The sequence below is a fragment of the Mauremys reevesii genome, linkage group 8 (assembly GCF_016161935.1).
Source record: "Mauremys reevesii isolate NIE-2019 linkage group 8, ASM1616193v1, whole genome shotgun sequence".
Lineage (NCBI taxonomy): Eukaryota > Metazoa > Chordata > Testudines > Geoemydidae > Mauremys > Mauremys reevesii.
The window spans coordinates 46,120,048-46,143,622 of record NC_052630.1 but is presented as its reverse complement, the minus strand read 5'-3'; the positions used below and the strand labels follow the sequence as shown (position 1 = coordinate 46,143,622).

At 49.9% G+C, this 23,575-nt stretch overlaps 1 long non-coding RNA gene across 2 annotated transcripts in view; it reads left to right on the top strand.

Moving 5' to 3' along the window:
* The window catches only part of LOC120370869, a 46,056-nt gene that overhangs the window by 5,321 nt on the left and 17,160 nt on the right, over positions 1-23,575 (top strand). Inside the window, exon 1 of one of the 2 annotated variants that reach the window (XR_005584005.1) lies at positions 14,385-14,625. The exons of the other annotated variant lie outside the window; for it this stretch is intronic. This is a non-coding gene — a long non-coding RNA (uncharacterized LOC120370869). Of the gene's footprint in view, positions 1-14,384; positions 14,626-23,575 lie in introns of those variants that run through there. 2 annotated transcript variants of the gene reach the window in all.

Sequence of the window (23,575 nt, the reverse complement as noted above, 5' to 3'; positions counted from 1 at the left end):
TAAGGGAATATGCTGTGGGTGCAGAATTGGGAAGATCTCAATCTTCCTCCTAATCATGTACTGAACCAGAAATCCCATGTGTCCTTAACAGCCAATAGGTATGGGATGTGTTCAGGTCTCAAGACTGACATGGGTTAATGTCATGATGATATGGCAGATAACTGGTGTTAGCAGGGCACTCATCTCTCAAGGTAGAGTTCTAGGATGTGTAGGAGGCTGATATACTGTGGGTCCCAATGCCCTGGCTTCAGTGGTCTTTGGTTCAGGCCCCCAGCTGAATAGAGATCGCTACACTGAATCACCAAGGAAGGGAAAGACCTGTTAAAAATATTAATTTCCACTGCCCTTAAAGGGGAACTACAGTGGAAAACCAGCTTGGTAAGAGATAATTTTGATGTGTTCCAAGCCAAAAGACTATTATAGAAAACAACCAGGTTCCTTCTCACAGGAGGTCTAAATCCCATACCCCCTCCACATCTTTTCCTGCGTATCTTAAGAGTGCCCCCACGGGGAGTTGTACCAATATAATGGCATCCTTTGAGAAAGCAAGTTTGTTAAATTGGTGCAATTTCTGTGTGCAGATTGGGCCTCGGCATAGCACTCCTTGAAAGCAATTGACGGTTGGGCTGTCTGAGGCCCCCCGCCTGTCTGAGGCACCTAGGATTGCTCTCCAAGCCATTGCAGTGCCACTGCACCTACTCGCTGGCCCTTCTGTATTTGCTGTGGTGGAGTGGGAAGTGGAATGCTGACCGGGGGCAGTGCACCATTAGTGGTAGTTCTGTAGTGCTAGGCACTTTCCGACATGTCTCCAGCTCTCAAGAGACTCGTTCGGATTCATGTTGCAGAAAACAAATTGCACTTCAAGTCTGAGGACTGACATCCATTCTTATGGGTTAAGAAATGCTTTGAAGCCCAGCCTTGCCTTCATACTGAACCAGAGCCATCAAGAACTACTCTTGATGCCCCCATCCAGCTCTGGCCATGTTCCATTCCCAGATCTCTCTTTAGTATGTCTACATTGCATTGTAAACCCAGATGTGTGGGTGCCGGGTTTGTGCACTTGGTGTTTCCAAGCCTGTTCTTGAGCGGCCACACTGTATTGTAAACCTGGGCTTACAATTTCTGGACTTGGGTCTCACAGCCGTGCTAACACGTCTATACTGCACTGTGCAGGCCTTCTGACTCGAGTATGTTGCTTGAGCTGCATCCACACTCCAAAATGAGAGTGCTTGGACCTGAGTCACAACAGGACTCTGGCTCTGACCCAACCCTCTAGCCAGGTCCTAGGATTTGGGTCCTGAGTCTTTGCTGACCTGAGTCACACTGATTTGTGTGTAGATGGAATGGAGGCTTGGGCTCAAACCTGAGTGAGAACCCAGACTTAGTGTCTGATGTAGACCAGGGATCAGCAACCTTTGTCACGTGGCCCACCAGGGTAAGCACCCTGGTGGGCTGGGCCGGTTTGTTTACCTGCCGTGTCCGCAGGTTCGGCCGATCACGGCTCCCACTGGCCACAGTTGGCCGCTCCAGGCCAATGGGGGCTGCGGGAAGTGGCGCGGGCTGAGGGATGTGCTGGCCGCCGCTTCCCGCAGCCCCCATTGGCCTGGAGCAGCGAACCGCGGTCAGTGCGCAGATCCCTGGTGTAGCCATACCTCTTGTGAGCTGCTCCTGATCATGACCAGCTGCTTATGACCTGCCTCTGTCCGGACAAGAACCACCCCCTCCACTCCAAAAAGCTTCCTGTATATCAAGGCATGGAACCCAGTTGACTCCATGTGCTTGAGTGCTGCTATTTTGAACCATCATGGAGTCTGGTGACACAAAGTTGTTCAGGCCACTCCAAGTCCCAGAATGCACTGAGAGGAAGGAAAGTATAGGAGCCCAGAGCTCAGTACAGAGCCTTCTGAACATATTGCAAAGATTAACACCCACTGAGATCTGACAAGAAAGAATATCCCTTAGTAAAAACTCGGCTGCAGTATTCTACACTGGAAGGCCTGATCCAAACCCGACTAACAGCACTGCCCAAACCTGGGATCAGCTCCATCAGTGCAAATAATGTCTTTGCCTTTCTTTGTTATATTTCATGGCATACAGAGAAGTTAGATTAAAAATATCAAACAACAGGTTTGTAACATTACTTTAGTTCTTAGAATTCAGATCTATAGCATGCAAGAACCCTAAAAACAGAGAGAGACAAAGTAGGCCGCTCCCCAAAAACAGAGAGACACCACTCACCGCACCTTACTCAATCTGGCTGATTGCAGAATTGACTCTGATCAGACAGTGACCCCTGTCTTGAATCAGGACGAAGAAATCCCCCTGAAATTTAAGATGACAGATAAAAATTTTCCATACACCACAATCTACATGTGAGGGGGTTATGCCAGGTCACTACATTTCAGCCTGTCCAGTGTTGGCTAAAGTTGGGGCAAATTGCCAGTGTAGACAAGGCCTAAGAGAAGAGGGAGGAATGGAGAGGGAATGAGTGAAGTTGAGGGAAGGAGAGAAAGGAAAAGAGAGAAATTAAGAGACAAAACAACAGAGGAGAGATGACACTTTTGCCAGTGATGGGGAAGAGTGGTAAAGGGACCTGTGACTGCTGTTGTTGTTGTTGTTTTAGCATTTTACAGATTTGACCGTCATTAAATCTGACCTTTAAAATTCCAGGGATTTTAGATTTCTAAATGGGTCAATGAATCATAGCAAATTCTAACTTCAGTCCCATCTTTCCCATCTTGCTGCCAATGGCCTCTCCTCCGAGTGCCAGCACTAAAACAAATAAAAAGAGAGACACACATGGCCAGGGCTGTTTGATTGATCCTCCAACGACAGGAAAGCATGTTCTGCCCCACCAGCAGAATGAGTCAGCTCGTTTGAAGGGAAGAGCTGAGGAAAGACAGACACTGTAAACAGCGTTGAGTCAGATTCTCTGCTGGTGCTGGGTGCTGAGGACCAGGCATGGGAAGGCTCACAAATACAGGGCAATGAGGGGGATGTGGCTTTCGTGGAAGAAGGGGCGGTCACTTATTCTGCAAACTGCTTTGTATAAAACACTTCTAGGAAGCAGTGACCCAAAAGACTACTTCTCTCTGCTGAGTGAGAGCCAATGCAGCAACCGCAGGCTACCATCCCACTCTAGCACAATGGTTCCCAGACTTTCACAACCTGTGAACCCCTTTCACTAAAATGTCAAGTCTCACAAACCCCCTCCTAAAAATGAATATTTCCAGGGATTTTCTCCCTTACTTGAGCATAAATTATAAAAGCAGTGATCTTGGAAATATAAAATTTGTTTTTATGACATGTGTGATGGAGCAAGGCCGGATGGCTACAGGAAAGTACTGAGGAACAGGTATGTTAGCCCCAGGCTAAGCAAATCCCTAGTACCATGGGAACCAAAATGGCAGTTGCTCCAGGGTAATTAAGGCACCTGGGGCCAATTAAGAACTTTCTAGAAGGCACCGGAGAGAGCTACATTGATTGGAGCACCTACAGCCAATCAGGGCAGGCTAATCAGGGCACCTGGTATAAAAAGGGGAGCTCACTCCAGTCAAGGAGGAGGAGCCAGAGGAAGGAAGGGCGTATGAGGAGCTGGGAGCCAGAGACACAAGGAACTAAGAACTGAGAGGGTGTACTACTGGAGGATTGAGGAAACACCATACAATCAAGCAGTATCAGACACCAGGAGGATCCTATGGTGAGGATAAAAAAGGTGTTTGAAGGAGGCTATGGGGAAGTAGCCCAGGGAGATGTAGCGGTCAAGCAGCGGTTACAAGTAGCACTATAGAGACTGCTGCAATTCACAGGGCCCTGGGCTGGAACCAGGAGTAGAGGGCGGGCCCGGGTTCCCCCCAAGCCTCGCTACTCCTAATCAGACATAGGAGGAGGTGATCCAGACTGTGGGTTTCATCCAAGGGGAAGACCACTGAGGGGAGGAAATCCGCCAATAAACGCAGGACCTACTAGAGGAGAGGAGGAACTTTGCCACAACTGGTGTCAGCAGTGGGATCTTTGGTGTGCACAGCGCGGCAGAAGAAGGAGGGTGATTTAAAAACACACACACACAAAAAAAGGGGGGTTTACAATTTGTTACCACAATGGATGATGTAGTACAGGCACTGATACAAGCCACGGCGGCCCAGCAGGAGGCTACCCGTGTCCAGGCAACTGCCCAGCAAGAAGCAGTACGGCTGCAGCAAGAAACTAACCGCCTGCTGATGGACCAAGCTGTTCAAGACCGAGCTATGTTGCAGGAACTGGTAAGCCAGGTAAAGACCCTTGCAGAAATGAACCATGGGCATGATGGGACACGGCTCATACGGACTAACCATTGGCTGCAGAAAATGACAAGGGAAGATGATGTAGAGGCATACCTTCTGGCCTTTGAGAGGACAGCCCTACGGGAGGCCTGGCCTCGAGATCAGTGGTCTGGCATCCTTGCCCCATTCCTGTGTGGGAAGGCCCAGAAGGCCTACCATGATCTGCCTGAAGAAGCTGCAGCAGACTACTCCCAGCTGAAGGCAGAGATCTTGGCCAGATCTGGGGTAACATCCGCAGTACGGGCCCAGCGGTATCATGAGTGGAAGACAAAACCCTGCGGTCCCAATTATATGACCTCATCCATCTCACACGAAAATGGTTGCAAACAGAATCCCGGAGTCCGGAAGAGGTACTGGAGGTTCTGGTCATCGACCGGTACACGAGGGCACTGCCACCAGATCTCCGCAAATGGGTAGGCCTGAACGATCCGTGCACCTACGATGAGATGATGACGCTGGTAGAAAGACGCATGACAGCCAGAGAATTGACCCAACTATGCAAGGAAAGCCCCTTCCGTAGCAAACACCCAACCCCAACCCGGGAAGGAGGGACAGCCAAACCCCTGGGGAGTCCTAGGTGGAGGAAGAGGGGGGGGGGCTGAAAACCCACAGAAACTCCAGAAGGAAGTGATTGGCCTGAGTGGAGGAAACCCTGGGACTAAACCCCCTAGTCCACATGATGGGAGACTGACTAGAAACAGTTATAGATGTTATGCATATGGGAAGTGGGGACACATAGCAGCACAGTGTCCCAGCACCGAAGAACCTATGCAATGCAACTTGGGGGATTGGGAGGTCCCATGCTCCCTTATCCACCTTGCGGGCGTTGCATTAGCCCCACATAATCTACACCAGGCCAGTGAAGATAAATGGAACAGAGACTACAGCACTGGTGGACTCAGGGAGTGCTATCACCCTTATATCGGGTAAGCTAGTAAAAAGTAGCCAGCTGCTACAAGCCAAACGTGTAGCAGTGACATGTGTGCATGGGGCCATGAGCCAATACCCCACCATCCCAGTGGAGATAGAGGTTCAGGGGAACCCCATTGAGGTGACAGTGGGCGTTGTTCCTAAACTCCCATATCCTGTAGTTATTGGGAGAGACTATCCAGGGTTTGATAATTTACTTCCCCCTGAGAGGCTGCAGGGAAGTGGAGACCCTGTTGGCAGCGACTCATCATTGGGGGAATGTCAACCCCCGCTGTTTTCTGAGTTTTCTCAGGATCTATTATCAGCCCCCCAAAAGGCCCGGAAGACAAAAAAAGAAAGGAGGGCCGCGAAGGCTTTGGGAACCCAGATCCTGACCCAGGGCCAGAAGACTGCGCTAGTAGGCAGATGGGCACGAGCAGCCAACAGAGAAACTACCAACACGGAAGGTGAGCCAGAGGCTGGCCCCAGCCATGATGGCGACAGGCCATTGGAAGAAGCAGAAGCCGGCCCCTGGGAGCTCAGGCAGGGTAGTCCTGGGAGAGAGACATTCGGACGGGACCAGGCAGAGGACCCCAGATATGATAACGTCAGGAAAGAGGTGGCTGAGATAGATGGGATAGCAGTGGAAGGGAAGGTCCGAGGTCCAGTACCCTACTTTATAGTGAAGAAAGATCTCCTGTACCGGGTGGTGCAAATGCAGGAGAAGGAGATACATCAACTTCTGGTGCCCCGAAAACATCAAAAAGCCATATTGAACCTCGCCCACAGTCACCTGTTTGGAGGACACTTAGGGGTAGAGAAAACCCAGGCCAGGATCCTGTGGAGGTTCTTCTGGCCAGGAATACATGAAGATGTCAGGCGATACTGCACCTCTTGTCCAGAGTGTCAGCTACATAGCCCTCGCCCACACTTACGGGCCCCTTTGATACCTCTTCCAATAATAGAGGTACCATTTGAACGCATAGCCATGGATCTGATTGGGCCCCTAGAGAAGACAGCTCGGGGCCACCAACATGTGCTGGTTGTACTAGACTATGCAACCCGATACCCGGAAGCTGTCCCCCTATGCAACACAGCTTCCAAGACAATAGCTAAGGAGCTAGTACAGATATTTTCCCGGGTTGGGCTACCCAAGGAGATGCTGACTGATCAAGGGACACCTTTCGTGTCTAAATTGATGAAAGATCTCTGTTCGTTGCTCCATGTACAAGCCCTACGGACCTCTGTATACCACCCACAAACAGACGGCCTTGTGGAAAGGTTCAATAGGACCCTCAAGGCCATGATCAGAAAAGTGGTGAGCCAGGATGGGAAAGACTGGGATACCCTGTTGCCTTACCTCATGTTTGCCATCTGGGAAGTTCCACAAGCCTCCACAGGCTTCTCTCCGTTCGAACTACTATATGGGCGCCACCCCCGAGGCATATTGGATATAGCCAGAGAAGCCTGGGAAGAGGAGCCAAATCCCAGAAGGAACATAGTTGAGCATGTACTACAGATGAGGGATCGGATAGACCAAGTTACACCCATTGTACGAAAACACTTGGAAAAAGCTCAGGAGACCCAACGGACCCATTATAACCACCAAGCAAAGCTTCGACGGTTCCAACCAGGGGATCGAGTATTGGTCCTTGTGCCCACAGCAGAAAGCAAGCTGTTGGCCAAGCGGCAGGGACCCTATGAAGTGATTGAAGCTGTGGGAGAGGTAAACTATAAGGTACGGCAGCCAGGCCGCAGGAAACCGGAGCAAATTTACCACATCAATCTTCTAAAACCTTGGCAGGATCGAGAGGCATGCTTAGTCACCCGGGAGACTCTTCCCCAGGAGGATAACGTACATGAGCAAGTGAAGATATCACCCGACTTGACGCCAATCCAAAAGATCGAGGCAGCCGACATGATTAATCGTAACCGAGATGTATTCTCTACAAAACCGGGGCGGATGACTGAGACCTATCACCATATCCGCACAATCCCCGGAGCCAAAATAACACTGAGACCCTACCGAATCCCAGCAGCCAAAAGAGAAGAAATCAAGGCCGAAGTAAAGAAAATGTTAGAATTAGGCGTTATCGAACAATCCTACCGTCAGTGGTGCAGTCCAATTGTTCTAGTGCCCAAACCAGATGGTACCATGAGATTCTGTAATGACTTTCACCGACTGAATGAAGTATCCCAGTTTGATGCATACCCCATACCACGCATCGACGAACTGGTTGACCGACTGGGTAGCGCCCGTTTCTTGACTACACTGGATCTGACAAAAGGGTATTGGCAGATTCCCCTGACCAAAGAAGTGAAAGAAAAGACAGCGTTCTCCACCCCTGACGGGCTATTCCAGTACACTGTCCTCCCTTTTGGGTTACATGGGGCCCCAGCCACATTCCAGCGCCTCATGGATAAGCTGCTGCGTCCCCATACTAGTTATGCAGCTGCATACCTAGATGATGTCATCATCCATACGCCAGACTGGGGAACCCACTTGGAGAAAGTTGAGGCAGTGCTACGCACCTTAAGGCGGGCTGGCCTCACCGCTAATCCTGCTAAGTGTGCCATAGGACTAGCAGAGGCTAGGTACCTGGGATATATTGTAGGAAGAGGTATAGTGAAGCCCCAAACTAATAAACTAGAAGTGATTCAAAACTGGCCCCGGCCGACCCGAAAGAAGCAGGTCCGTGCATTCCTAGGCGTGGTAGGCTACTACCGACGGTTTATTCCCCACTTCGCCAGTAGGGCAAGTCCTCTAACGGATCTGGTGAAGGCTCGAGGTCCAGACATGGTGAAGTGGACCGACGCTGCAGAAGCGGCATTTGTAGACCTTCGGACAGCCCTCTGTAATGACCCCGTACTCATAGCCCCAGACTTTACCAAGGAATTTATTTTACAGCCAGATGCCTCTGAGGTGGGGTTGGGGGCAGTTCTGTCCCAAATGATTGGAGATAAAGAACACCCGATTCTCTACCTAAGCAGAAAGCTGCTCCCACGAGAACGGAAGTATGCAGTAGTCGAGAGAGAATGCCTTGCTGTCAAATGGGCCATGGAGACACTGCGTTATTACCTCTTAGGCCGACGGTTTACTCTTGTGACGGACCATGCACCCCTTCAATGGATGCAGAGAAATAAGGAGAAGAATGCAAGGGTCACCAGGTGGTTCTTATCCCTCCAACCATTCCAGTTCCACACACGGCATAGGGCTGGATGCCACCACGACAACGCTGATGGTCTTTCACGAGCACACTGCCTGGCGTCCCAAGTTGCCCAACCCTATGGTGTTGAGCAGAGGGGGGGGATATGTGATGGAGCAAGGCCGGATGGCTACAGGAAAGTACTAAGGAACAGGTATGTTAGCCCCAGGCTAAGCAAATCCCTAGTACCATGGGAACCAAAATGGCAGTTGCTCCAGGGTAATTAAGGCACCTGGGGCCAATTAAGAACTTTCTAGAAGGCACTGGAGAGAGCTACATTGATTGGAGCACCTGCAGCCAATCAGGGCAGGCTAATCAGGGCACCTGGTATAAAAAGGGGAGCTCACTCCAGTCAAGGAGGAGGAGCCAGAGGAAGGAAGGGCGTATGAGGAGCTGGGAGCCAGAGACACAAGGAACTAAGAACTGAGAGGGTGTACTACTGGAGGATTGAGGAAACACCATACAATCAAGCAGTATCAGACACCAGGAGGATCCTATGGTGAGGATATGTTTGAAGGAGGCTATGGGGAAGTAGCCCAAGGAGCTGTAGCGGTCAAGCAGCGGTTACAAGTAGCACTATAGAGACTGCTGCAATTCACAGGGCCCTGGGCTGGAACCTGGAGTAGAGGGCGGGCCCGGGTTCCCCCCAAGCCTCGCTACTCCTAATCAGACATAGGAGGAGGTGATCCAGACTGTGGGTTTCATCCAAGGGGAAGACCACTGAGGGGAGGAAATCCGCCAATAAGCGCAGGACCTACTAGAGGAGAGGAGGAACTTTGCCACACATGCTTATTACACACTATTTATTATTAATTATTATTTATCATTAGTGATTTTATGACATTATGAAAATGGCAATAGTCTTCCAAGATCTCACTTTTGTAGCTTGTATCACTTTGATTAAGCCTGTTATAAGACAAGGCTCCTATGTTTCATCAAGGAGTATCAGATATGAAACAGCATGAAGGTATTTAAGAAGCCAACTCAAAGAGTTCCTCCTACACAAGCATTCAGGTCTTGAGCAGTCCGGGCAAAGAACGCATGTTACAACAAAGCTTAAACTTGTTCTTCATAATAATTTTGAAAACAGTCCTAGCTGCCTATTTAATTTTAAAAACAGCAAAATATATCCATCTCCCTTTCCATTTCTTATAAGGAATGTTGAAGTTTAAATCTCCTCAGTGTGATAGATATGCTTGCTTTGATCTGCTTAGCTCTTGGAAGTCCCCAAGGCTCCGGGCTGCTGGCCCCGTGCTGCCCAGGATTAGTAGGGACAGCTCTGTCCCTTGTTAGGGAATTTTTGCCCACGAATCCCCTGTAACATTTCGGGTACCCCGAGGGGTTCACGAACCCCAGTTTGGGAACCACTGCTCTAGCAGAATAACTGAAATGACGTTGCTATGAAGCTATGGATTAACCCCTTAATTGCTGGATCCATGTTACCTCCGCCAGAACACCATTCTTTTGGTACACCAGCATTTCTAAGAGGGACACTGGAGGGAGCGCTGGGGCTGTGATTACCCCATATGGCCACTACTACACTTGAAGCAGCTGCAAAGGTTTAGAACTGGCAGGTCAATCGCTCAGTCGCTGTTCCCGTCACTGGTGGCTACCAAATCATGTGCTTACAAACAGATGCTTCCTGCTTTCTCATGTCCTCCTCCTCACCCTTCTGCATGGCTCACACCCAGTGTTCTTTACCTATTGATATTTTTTTTTTTGTAGCAACAGGCCCAAGCCATGAAGTTTGGATCAGGAATCTGATGTGAATCCGAACTCCAAGGTTCCAGCTCCACCTTTTAGGGACAGGACTGAATCATGAAGTTTGGATCCGGATCTCGACTCCCCCGAAGTCTGGAGTGTTGGAAAATGGGATTCTCAAAGCTACTGAAGCTATTTCGATTCCTTTTAGGCTCCCATTAGAAACTAACCCTCTTGCTGCTGTAAAAGGGCATTCTGCCTTGTGGCCTAGGGACACATCCCAGTTTGCATACTACAGCCCCTGGACCTTTTCAGACAGGGAGTTGTAACCACAGCACATGCCTATGAACCCTTCTGCCTCTGGGGCAGGGGCAGAAGATGGGAGAGATCTAGAGTCGAATGAACTTTAGGGTGGGTGCAGTGGGGTGTTCAGCCCGCTCCTGCCTGAAGGGGATAAAGCAGCCCTGGAGAGGGCTGCAGCAGGGGAAAAGCCAGGCTGATTAGGAAGAAGCAGCCACAGGTGGGGCCATGCCCCAATCAGGCCACAGCTGGCCCTATAAGAGGGCTGAGGGCCAGAGGCTAAAAGAGTGTCTCTCTAGCTGTGGAGAGAGATGGGCCTGGCTGCTTGGGAGCACAGCAGGATACCTAGAGTGGAGCAGAGCTGAGAAAGGCCAGAGGAGCTGGAGAACTCCAGGCTGGAAAACCCCCAGGCTGTAGGCCTTGGTAAAGGCCAAGAAGGGTACTGGAGTTGCAAAGGTGCAGCCCAGGGTAGGCAAAGGCAGCAGGTCCAAAACCCCCTTGCCGATGATGAGCAGTACAGTCTGCAGTCTACCTCAGGGAGTGGGAGCTAGATGGTGACTGGCAGTAGCCACTGAGATGAGGTGGGGGTAGAGGATTGGGGGTTCCCCTGGGTGGGGAGACCCAGAGAGTGGGGGTACTGCCAGGGGGCAGCACCCAAGGTAAAGGGGCACCGGGGTCCGGGAGGGACCTGGGGGCCTGAGGCAAGCGGGACATCGGCCAGTAGAGGGCGCTCCGGAGCTGGAAAAGAGCTAATTCCCTGGATGACCAGCAGGAGGTGCCGCGCCAGTGAGTCATTGCCTCGCTACAGTAAGTCTCTGAGTAGTAGCTGGGAAAGGTGTGTCCTCTCCCGCTCCCAGCTAATAGAGGCTGGAGAAGTATTGGCTGGCTAGTACGCAGTATTTTGAGTTTATTTGCTCTTGTTTGAGAATAAAGCGAGCTCCAAGGAAAAGAATTCAGTACTGAATGGTCAAAATCAGAGTTTTCCCCATGGCCCTACTGTGTAGATTTATAGCGTATATATGTCTGACACTCTGGGGGATCCCCCATCACTGGAGTTTATAAGAACAAGTTGGACAAACCCATGTCAGGAAGGATCTAGGTTTTCTTGGGCCTGCCACAGTGCAAAGGGCTGGACTTGATGACCTCTTGAGGTCCCTTCCAGCCCTGTGTTTCTGTGATTCTATAGTATAAAACCAAGAGCCATGACACAGCTCTCTGACTAGTACAAGCCCTAAACAGTTTTATTCCCCATCGCAGCTCCCAAGACTGTGCCTTGAAGGCCAGCAGACGCAAGTTGTCTTGCCACAATGAGGAAGCATATTCCAGTGCATCCTGCCTCCACACACTTGAGGCTGCCTTGCCTGCCGCCTACAAGTGTCCAGGGACTGTTAGGATATGTTCTCCAGCTCATAGGCTTGTCATGGTGCAGAGAAGAGGTGATTTTGTATGATAGTATTTGTGATGCTAGAGCTTAGCATCACGGGAAAGCCTGTCACATTATAATCATTGGGGCTGGTTTTATGCGGCTTCTTGGGAAAGGCTTATGGTAGGTTCCTAGCGTCCCAGAAAGTTTGCACATGTTGCTGGCACGCTTGCTGCCGTGGAAGAGCCACCTGCCTGGATGGCTTTGAGAGACTTGGCCACTTGTATTACCAAACTGGGGACCTTTGGGACCAGACCTCAGAGCCATTTGGGCATGCACGAGTCTTGCTGGAGGTCCTTGATTTGAACCAATGACCTGCAGATCCTGCTGGCCCTCTGACTGCCCTCCCTGGAGAGAGTGCACAGTGCACCAGCTGTGTTGTGTTTCCATGCAACAATGCCTTTGCATCTGATTGGCTTGTGCTGTTGGGCAATGGAATTTTATCTAAAACAAACAATGCTATGAAAAGCAGTGTGACCTGTGAGTTCCGTTAAGTGGCTGCTGAAATGCATCAGCCTGCCACAAGCGTCCATCTGCATCTGTTTCTCTCTCTCTCTCTCTCTCTCGGTCTCTCCAAGAAGGTGGCTTGTGCAGTGGGAAAGGGTTAAGCAGTGTTGTTCATTGTCACATGATGCTGGGAATGCGAGCTGAGTAAGAACCTCAGGAGCTGGAGAGGCACATCTTGACTGCACATGTGGCCCATACCACAAACACTTCAAAGTGCTTCCCTCAGACTGACAGAACATTCTGACGCCAGCTGTAAATGCCCTTGACACGCAGAGTGGAAAATATCAAAAGCTCCAACAGTCTCCTAAAATGCAGCCTTTTTTCACTGGGAAAGGCCTTAATGAACCTGCGCTGGAGAGAAGGGGTCAGGGGGAGGAGGGAAGGAGGTGTGACGGGTGGTTATGATTTAGCCCTTGTCCTGGTACACGCCACGATGGGGAACTGGATTTAATCGGATGCAAATCCAAATGCTGTAGGATATTTTGAGTGTGGCTGGGTCATCAAGTCCAGGCCATGCTACATCAAGACCCTACTGTATCTGTTCACCCATTCCCCCTATTGCATGTACTGAAATACACAATTCGGAACAAAGAATTTCCAGACTGGGATTTTTTTGTCCTCAGTCAGGCCCCTTCTTCCCCACTTTCCCTCCTTGACTCCCATCTCTGATTCACACAAGCTGCATCCAATTCTCTTCTGAAATGTTTTGAAGATAGATTCTCTTTCAAGGCATAGAAATTCTCCATGGCTCCCCAAGTCAGTAATCAGCACTGACCAATAGAGAATCGCATTTCCACCCTCCCTGGGTCTGCATCACACCATGAAATCCAACACAGGAAGCAGTGTGGCCTATTGGCTGCAGGGGGATTTCCTAGGAGACAGGCAATGCCGAGCTTGTCCACTGTGTGAGCTGGGCAACTCACTTCTCCTTTCTGGGGCTCTTTCTCCTCCCACTTGTTGTCCATCTTGTCAATTTACAGTATAGGTTCTTCGGGCACAGACTGTTTCTGTGCAATGCCCACAAGGGGGCCTTGATTTTGGTTGAAGCCTCTAGATACCACTGTAATAACAATAAGGTGTTTGAAGTCTCAGAGTTGTTAATCCTTCCCTGTTAGTGAGGGGGCAGACCTGACCAGCATGACCAGGCAGGGCTGCCCAGAGGGGGGGCCAAGTGGGGCAATTTGCCCCAGGCCTCGGGCCCCACAGGGGCCCCCATGAGAGTTTTTCGGGGCCCTGGAGCGGGGTCCTTCATTCGCTCCGGGAGCCTCGGAAAACTCTTGTGGGGCCCGGGCCCCCAGAGCTTCTTCTGCTCTGGGTCTTCGGTGGCAATTCGGCGGCGGGGGGTCCTTCTGCTCCGGGACCCACCGCCGAAGTGCCCTGAAGACCCACGGCGGGGGGTGTTTCCGCCCCAGGACCTGCTGCCGAAGTGCCGGGTCTTCTGTGGCAATTCGGCAGCGGAAGGTCCTTCTGCTCTGGGACCTGCTGCCGAAGTGCCGGGTCTTCGGTGGCAATTCGGCGGCAGGAGCCCCCCGCCACCGAAGACCCCAGACCCCCTGAATCCTCTGGGCAGCCCTGTGACCCGGGGTATAACTTGTTTTCTAACTGAGCAACATAATGGGGGAGTTTGCAGGAGGGATTGTGGGAACTTTTTCAACAGGTACAAGCTGTACATACCCAACAAGGGTGGCCAACTATGGAACAGTTATCATGACCAGTTATATAAGGGATGTGCCATGTTCTCTTTCATGCCTGAAGATAGAGACTTCCTGTGCATGAAGAGCAGGTTGATGGCTGTATCTGAGGAAATGATTTGAGGTCTTGAAGGACAAATATTGATTCTGTATGGTATCAGGGAGAAGGAGTTTTTGCACAACCAGATTTGAGTAACACCATCACATAGATTGCATTGGTTTCAAGGGAACAGGGGAGAGAGTGGAAAGCAGAGAGCAAGACTGGCAGTTTGTGACCAAGAAAAGCAAGAGACATTCTAAACCGTCAGAAGCAGAAGAGAATGACAGTCTGTAACCACCCGTGGGCCAAGAGAAATTCAATGCATGTAGAGATCAAATCAGGTACTCAGTGCAGCAGCTGCAGAGAATCTATTGGCAGATTCAGTTGGAGGGAAGGACCAGGAATTCTAGGTGACACCTAAGGAGGGATGATCAGCCCAATCCTTGAGGACATGAAGCATGCCCAAAAGAAGACCACAAGCCAGCCAAAGAAGGCTGGCAAGCCTCATCAGGAACTTGGTATTAAGGTGAGTGAATAAAAAGTTCTGCAGGGGACAAAAAGACAGCAGGACAGTGTACTGTCAACCTGGACCCAAGATAATACATGTCACTGAAAGACTGATTGGGCTTATGAAGACTGTGGGCAAGGATCCATTGGTAATGACTAGGCTTGGAAGGACTGGATTTTTATCAGTAAATGTTGGTAAACATTGATCTCACCAGACACAAACCCATGAAAAAATATTTGCATTGATGATGATCAAAATTTACATAGAGGCAAAGTAAGAAAAAAATGCTGTTTTGAGAATTTATTAGAGTTAAGGATATTTACTTTTGTATATTTAGATGTGATGTTGACAATTTGTATGTTAACAGTTAAAGCTTTAACTTTTTGAATCTCAACATGTACTGTCAATAAATAATTATCTACCCCCGCCAATCTCCTCCAACTGTGAAAAGTTAAGTTGATAAAAATAAAAATGCTAAAAGCCCATAATTTTGAACAACTATGAAAATTTAAATAGATAAAATTTTTATAAATGCTTCAAATAAATATCTATATAATCCATTGAAATTATATTAAAATATAATTCTGCCAATTCTAGTTATGTCACACATTGGCACAAATGACATTGCCTTTAAAAACACTTCATAGATTATCAAAAACTTTAGCAAGCCTAGCAGGGAGCTGAAGGACAGGAAAGTTCAGGTAATCTAGTCATTTTTTCCTGTCTCAAAAACAAGAGACAATAAACTTCAGAAGATATTGGAGGTAAACTCATGGGCTAGGTAAGTAGTGTAAAGTAGGAGAGCTTGGTTTTGTGGAACATCTGGGCCACCTTCTATGGGGAGAAGCAGACGTATGGCTTGGGCTGCCTCCATCTGAGTAGAAGGGGAACCAGGATCAGAAAATTTGCATCCAAGAGCATTAAAAGAATTGGCCAAGGCGATGTCTGAACAATTTGGTTTTTGTTTTTTTTAATAAATCTTGGAACACTGTGGAAGTCTCAGAAGAGTGTACAAAAGCTAATGTTGTACTGATATTTAAAAAGGTATAAACAGGATGACTTGAGAAACTATAAGCTAGTTTGCCTGGCACCAGTCATAGGCAAAATCATGGAAAGACTGTTATGAGACAAAATTAGTAAAATCTTAGTCAACATGGCTTTAGGGAAAATAGGTCTTGTTAAATAAACTTTTTATTTTTTATGATGGAATTACAAACATGGTTGATAAGGTAACTGTGTCTGAGATAAACTACTTAGACCTCTTTAAGGCATTTGATTTAGTCCCTTATAGCATTCGGATTAAAAAAAGCTCTACACTATAAAATCAATGCAGCCCTTACTATACTAAACACATTAAAGACCGGGTAACTGATCACAAACAGTAATTGTAAATGGTGAATTGTCATCCAAAGGGGATGTTTCTTGTGGGTCCCCCAGCTAAATTCTATTCAATATTTTTATTAACGATCCAGAAAAAACTACAAAATCATTGCTGGTAAAATGTGCGGGCAACAAAAATTGGTGAAGTGGTACATAATGATGGGGACAGGGTCAGTTACACAGACCACGCTGGATTGCTTGGTAAGGTGGGCACATTTAAGCAACACACATTTTAACAGAGCCATATGCAAAGTCACCCATCTAGGAACCTGACAATGACATGGACAATTAGCACAGCTGACAAGTGCAGTAAGACCTATGTTGTTAACCCTTTAAGTACCTTCCACGCTCCCCCCGCCCCCTTCCCCACACATCCTGATTTTGGATGCCTTAATTTTTGCTCCCCCAGCTGAAGAAAAGGGTCTCAGGCTATACACCCAAAAAATGGAGACCCCCCAAATCCATGACCACTTTTGAAGATCTGGCCACTAACCTTTCTGTGCCTCCATACCTCTTCTGTAACAAGGGAATGATAACACCTCTCATCTCCCAGGGTTGTTGTGGGCCTCACTTGCTGATTTCTGTAGAATACTTTGAAATCCTTGGATGAAGGGTAGCTTAGAAATGCAAAGTATTATTACATAATAGGGTTGGGAGAAGAGACCTCTGATGTGGTGAAGTTTAGATGAGCATCTATACTTCCCAAGGCTTATTGAGACCAAACTACTACACCTAGGGTACGTCTTCACTACCCGCCGGATCGGCGGGTAGCAATCGAATTCTCGGAGTTCGATATATTGTTTCTCATCTAGACGCGATATATCAAACTCCGAACGCGCTCCCGTCGACTCCGGAACTCCACCACCGCAAACGGCGGTGGCGGAGTCGACGGGAGAGCCGCGGATGTCGATCCCGCGCCGTGAGGACGGGTAAGTAACTCGAACTAAGGTAGTTCGACTTCAGCTACGCTATTCGCGTAGCTGAAGTTGCGTACCTTAGTTCGACCTCCTCCACAGTGTAGACCAGGCCCTAGTGAGGTCTGTTTCTGGATATCTGTCATGGCATGGAGGTCACCCTGGCATGCCCCCCCTGTGGTCAAGCACTGCACTGCAGGTGAGCCACTGCAGTGACCTGGGGTATGAACAAGTCCTGGCCTTTCCAGTATTAGAAAGCGCCCTACGCATAGGGTCTCATTTATCTAATGGAAAAGACAACACAAAATGTAAATTAAAGCTTCAGTCAGCTAATCCACTGGACACTCTCCACCCCTGGGTTAATCAGTCTTATGTCTGATGCCTCTAGCCCTGGACTGCTCTCTGGCTGAATTCCTTGCCTGGAGCTGGAGCCTGTGCCAAGCATTTGGCCAGATGCCAGACTCCCCCGATAGTGCGTTGCTCTTTGCCATGCGAGGCTCTAGTAGTTTCCTAGGGGGTCCCATAACCAATTTGTTCTGGGCTGCTCCAATCTCTTGCCTAGGAAAACTTTCTTTCTGGGCTTATACCTCTTTACATGAGCCTCTGCTTTCCAGGGAGACAACACTGGGAATAGCTTCCTAACCAGCTCCCCCAAGAAGCGTCTCTCCTCAGGAGCTGCCTGTGCTCTGGGGGGTGGACTGAGCCCTTTATTAGGCCCCGGTGCTCCTTACCTAATAAACTGCTGCCAAACTGCTTGGGCAATCAGCTAGCCACAGGTGGCCCTCAGGAGCCAGCCCCTCCTCCCCATGATATTGTCTCATCAGAAAAGCCACAATGCTGAATCCACTTGGAACCACAAGCCTAGGAGACCTGGCCATCTTGCTTTGAAATGTGCTCTAGTTAAGAATTCCAGACGCTAACAGGAAAATAAACATGCCTTAGTGGCTTCCCTGCTTCATGCAGATGGAAAGCCGCTCAGGCCGAGTGACTCAATGGCCTCAGGAATGCGTATGTCTGAGCCATTTCCCTTTGGTCATCTGGGGAATATCCTCTCCATCTATTCATCCTGTGAGGGGTCCAATGCTTGTCATGTTCAGGGAGGGAGGGAATGTGATGCCATGTAGATGATCCTACAGTGGTGGTACAACAAGTCTTCTCTTGATGTTCATTCTCTTGGCACTTCTTTTCTAGTCCTCTGTCTGTCTTGTCTGTTTAGACCATTAGCAATTTGGGGCAGGGACTGTGTCCAACTCTGAACAGTGTGTAGTGCATTGGGCAGCTGATCTTGGTTCATGATCTACTTGCTACTGTAACACACACAATTAATTATGGCTGGGGTAAGACATTCTCACATTCAGCTGGGATAAAATTTTCTCTCTCACTGGTCCAAACCAGGGCTTGGGAGTCAGTCACAGTGATGACCCATTCAAAGGCGAGGAGGGAACGTAGGGGTGCATGAGATCAGGGATAGACTATTGCACTCTGTGTTATTCTCGCTCCAGAGAACTTCAGTGTTCAACGGGACAGAAGCAGCAGGGATCAAGTGTTTAGGGGTTTTTCTGTACCATGGTGAGAGGAAAATGGGTGGGCAGGCAACTTGCCCCAGACGGACCTATTGACCCTGCAACAAGCAGGTGAGGGGAATTCCCCACATGATCATATGCTGAACGTTTCAGTGGGGAAGCAGCTGCCCAGTTACTGGAACCACAGGTCTTCTCCAGCTGCGATCAGAAAGGTGGGGAATCCAGGGCCTGTGTGGGTAAAGGGGAGGGAGGCTTAAGCAGTATGATGGGGAAGGACAGTAAAAAATTCAGATAAACAGCCAAGCATTTGGAGCAAAACTCTCAACTGCTTGAGGCTCACCCATTGTTAATCCTGATTTCAGAGCCTGCTTTCCCAGTTGTCCTATCCAGTGTGCCTGAGCCAGTTTGCATCCCCTCTGACCAACGGTGCAATGGTTCCGCAGTCTGTCTTCCAAATCTACAAAGGCCCAGAGGATTTAATCATTATCTTGTTAATTGTGTTTATTCTGGTAGTGCACAGGTGTGACACAGAGGTTCTTGGCAAAAGGTCCCCTGTTCTTTGCAAACAAGTCACATCAGACCTGACAAACTCACTACAACAAACACGTGCTTTACAGGATATTTATCCATAGAAAGTAACATATACAGTCTCTACAGAAAGTTTTCAGAGTGGTAGCCGTATTAGTCTGTATCAGCAAAAACAATGAGGAGTCCTTGTGGCATCTTAGAGACTAACAAAGTTATTTGGGCATAAGCTTTTGTGGGCTAAAACCCGCTTCACATCTGATGAAGTGGGTTTTAGCCCACAAAAGCTTATGCCCAAATAAATTTGTTCGATGCCACAAGGACTCCTCATTGTTTTTACAGAAAGCTTGTAACTTGTCAAGATTCATAATCATTATTAGATACGTATGGGTAATAGTTAAGGAGTCAGGTATTTATCTTAAAAGTATGCTTTATGGACTTGGAGTAGAAATTGATCATGAGGAGGTAATGTGACCCATTCAAGCAAGAGCGAGCCCTTGCCATCTGGCAAGGCAGTGCAAGGTTCTGTTGCCTATCTTTGCCACATCCTTGAACAGTTAATGGAAAACCATCAAAGGCTATTGCAAATGATCGAAGCCACTTGGAGGTGAACAAGACCCTTCCAGCAGGTAGGTGATGGCCTTGGTTATGAATAAAGACAAAAGACTGAGTATAAGAGTGTAGAGAAAGGTATTCTGTATCCATTCACTGGGGAAACCCCTTAAGCAAAGGGGCAGCTTTCATTCGATCCAGGTTCTCTGTCCCCAAGAACTATCACATGAGGGACCAACCAAGAATGGGTCTGCAGGGCCAGCCTTAGGGAAAATGGCACCCTGGGCGAACTTGCATTTTGGTGCCCCTGGCCCCTGTGGGCGTGGCACCCCTCCATTGCTCCTGGACCCCATGGGCTCCCCACCGTCCCTTCCACCCAACCTCTGCACTGTGCCCCCTTTGCCCCTAATGCCTGCTCCCCCTCCTGCACCTCTAATCCTTACACCTCCTTCACTCCCAACCTCTGCCCCCCTCCTGCACCTCAACACCTGCCCCCTCCTGTGCCTCAACCCCTGCACTGTGCCCCCTTCACTCCTACCCCCTGCACCTCCTTCCTGAGCCCCTAACCCCTGCATTGTGCCCCCTTTGCCCCTAATCTTTGCATCCCCCTCCTGCACCCACGTGGAGAAAATGACCAGGATGCACAAAGCAGCTGACATGGCTGCTTGCTCTCCCACTGGACTGCTGCTTCTCTGCCCCGTGCAGCCTTAGGGGGCTGTGAGCGGGGAGCAAGGAGCTATGTCAGGGCTTCCTGCATATAGGTCATTTTCTCTGAGGGCTGTGTAAGAGGAGGGCAGGAAAGGAGCAGCTGTTGATGCCTCAGCACAGCCCAGATGGGGAAGTGACCTGGATGCAGGGAGCCCTGGTATGTGTGTTGAGGGGAGTGCATGTGTGCCTGAGAGAGTGAGTGTGCTGTCTCTTTAAGAAAGCACTCTGGGTCAGGAGCCTGAATTAGGCTTGTTCAGACACAAGCAGCTGCCAGTAGCTCCAGACCTAGAGAGGCAGCAGCACACACAGATTCCCCCGTCCTGTCACCCCAGCCATGGGCGGCAGGTTTGTAGAAATTTTGGTGGTGCCCAGAACCCGCCCCTGCCCAAACTCTGCCCCCCAAAACTCTGCCCCCCACCTGCCCAAGGCTCTGGGAGGGATTTTGGGTAGGGCAGGAGGTCTGGGGTGCAGGCTCTGGGAGGGAGTTTGGGAGGGGTGCAGGGGTGGGGCTGGGATTGGGGTGCGAGAGGGGGCTATGGCAGAGCATTGGGGTGTGAGGAGAGGGCTGTGGGGTGGGGCTGGGGATGAGGGGTTCATGATGCAGGAGGCGGCTCAGGGTTGGGGCAGACGGTTAGGGTCTGGGGTGCTGGAGGGGCTCAGGGCTAGGGTTGAGGGTGCGGTGGGGGGTGAAAGCTCTGGCTGGGGGTGTGGGCTCTGGGGTGGGGCAGGGCTTGGGATGAATTTGGGGTGTAGGCAGGATGCTCCAGGACAGGGGCCAGAGAGGACTCCCCCCAGCCCTTTCCCTGCCGGCAGCAGTGAGCTCTGGGGAAGGAGCCCCCCTTTCCTGCCTCTCCAGCAGCACACTCACCCCCACCACTGTCACTGCATGTGCTCCTAGGGCCTCTCTCAGGTCCAGGAATCTCCCTCGCCTCCCCATGGTGGGTGCCAGGGGGTGCTGCATGCGCCTCCTCCCCGGCTGTTGCCCCTGACTGTAGCCTCACTGGGGGATGGGGCTGCCTCCTTGCCCAGCATGGGGCAGGAGTGTGGGCGGGGGGGGGGGGCTGTGCTGGTGGAGGTCCCACCAGAAAAGGGAAGGGTCTGAGGTGGAAGGGCAGGCTCAGAGTCAGTCTGCCCTGGCAGTCGATTTGGGGGGCAGTAGGACCCTGCAGCAGCAGTTGCTGCAGGGAGACAGCATGGAGCTGCACAGAAGAGGCAGGGATGCTCTGCTCCCTCCGGGGACGTGCACGGGGCCAGTAAGGAGGGGTTGGGGGACACTCAGGAGGTGTGTGGGGGAGACCTGCCCCCAAACATTGGTGGAGCTGGGCCCCTGGGCTCTGAATATTGCTGGTGCCCGGGCACCATGTGGGTATATAACTTGCCGCCCATGACCCCAGCTTAGTGGAAAACAGGTACATAGGTGGGGGGAACCCAGCCATCAGCCCCTGCTTTCCTACAGAGCAGACAGGAGGACGCTCCCAGTCTGGAGTGGCCAGGGGATATGTGGGGGACAGGAACAGCAGCGGCTGCACATGTGGAGCAGGGTGGAGGCGGGGTACTCCTGCTCCGGAGCAGTCACCTGGCTCCCATGGCTGGTCGTCTCTCTCCCTCCCCCACGCTGCTGCTCGCCTGCCTGCCGCCTCCGTCAGCCCAGCTGGCCTCTCAAGTGCAGCAGGTCAGGTGGGAATCCAAACCCTGCGCAGGGCGCCCCCTTGGGTGGGCCGCCCTGAGCAGTGGCCTGTACAGCCCACCCCTGAAGTAGCAGAGAGTACCTGCTCCAAAGAATTGACAGTGTAAATAGACTAGATGGATACAGGGTGGGGGGAAGTGGCAGAACAACCCAACAGAATGAACCATGTGATAGCAACAAATGTCATGCTAGTTCCACAATTTTTTGGTGTGGGGCGGGAATTGAGTTATGAGGGGACAAGCTAAACAGCAAGAAAAGTGAGGGAGAAGGGACACTGAAGAGCTGGTGGGACTTGGCTTTGGACTACGGAGAGGTTTTTCTCATGGCACGTCACACAATGGCAAACTGGCGTGGATGGTGTTGTCTAGTCACAAATTTCCAAACTGTTGACTGGAAAATCACTGAAAATATTTAGGGACCAAAGGTGCGCTCTGAACTATTGAAACAGGCCTTGGAGAAGAAGATGAGTGGGCGAAGATGAGCTCTGGGATTGTGCTTTGGTAGAAGCCTTGCAGAAAACGACTTGTAGCTGAGACTCTGCAGCCCAGAAAAATTGTGTGTATTCAGGCTGGGAGGGTTACGTTTCTCCCTCAAATTCTGGAGAGGCAGCAGAAATCAGGTGATGACTTTAACAGATGTGCCTGACGACAGAATGTATCCAAGGAAAATCAAGAAAGAAAAGACACCCACCCCTTGGTTTTTTTTTCTTTTTCTAAATATGCCTGAAAGGTGGGATTGGGCCAGGAATGCACATGCAGCCTCATGCCAATATCATTGCCATTAAAGCATCATCAAAAGGAGGAGGAAGGCTGAAGCTGCAGCCAACAGGCCATGCTTCCCATGTCCTGAGCACAGGACTGGATCGTTTTTGCTTACCTTAGTGCTTTTTCTTTCCTTAGTGAATTTAGTGCCAGATGGACAGTGTTGGAGACCTCTATTCGCTCTGTTGGCAGGATTGAATTGGCCATGGAGGCAGAACTCTCCTCTCTTCCATAGAGGATGCCCCTCCAGGACATCATGCCAGTTAGATAAATAGGATTGTTTGAGGAAGCAGCAATGGGAGCTTTACATCTGGCCTGGAGCAAGAAGGATGTTCATTCTTTATGGTCTGAGGTGGCCATCCATGGAGCCAGTAAGTGCCAAGTTCTGATGGTGGTTTTGTGATATGGATTTCTACCCACTACATGTGGGACTGAGACTGGCCTCCAACTCCTCTAACCTAGGTCACCAAACCACAATCAGGTGATAGCAGCTTTTGGTCACTAATAGATGTGAACCCAAGAGAGAAATGAACACCCTCAAGCTTTGGGGAACTTTGGATCTGGACTCAAACTTAGTATGTTGGCTCCTTTCTCTATAGTGAACCATACTGATCCCTCCAAATCTGAACTGCTCCAAAATTTGAAGAAGAATGGATCTGGACCCAACCTTTGTAATTTGGGTTTGTCTCTGATCACCACCAGCCGAGACCTACTGAATTTGAACCTAAAGAATCAGAAGCGCAGTAGATCACTTCCAATCCCCTAATCTTCCAGCCCCCTTGTACATCAAACTTTTTTGGCCAAAATTTTCTAAAATAGGAGACTATCCATGAACCCTCAACTGCTTTCACTAACAGTCACAGGAGCTGCTGAGTGCTTCTCAATTTCTAGTCACTTAGGATCCCAATTCAACAAAGC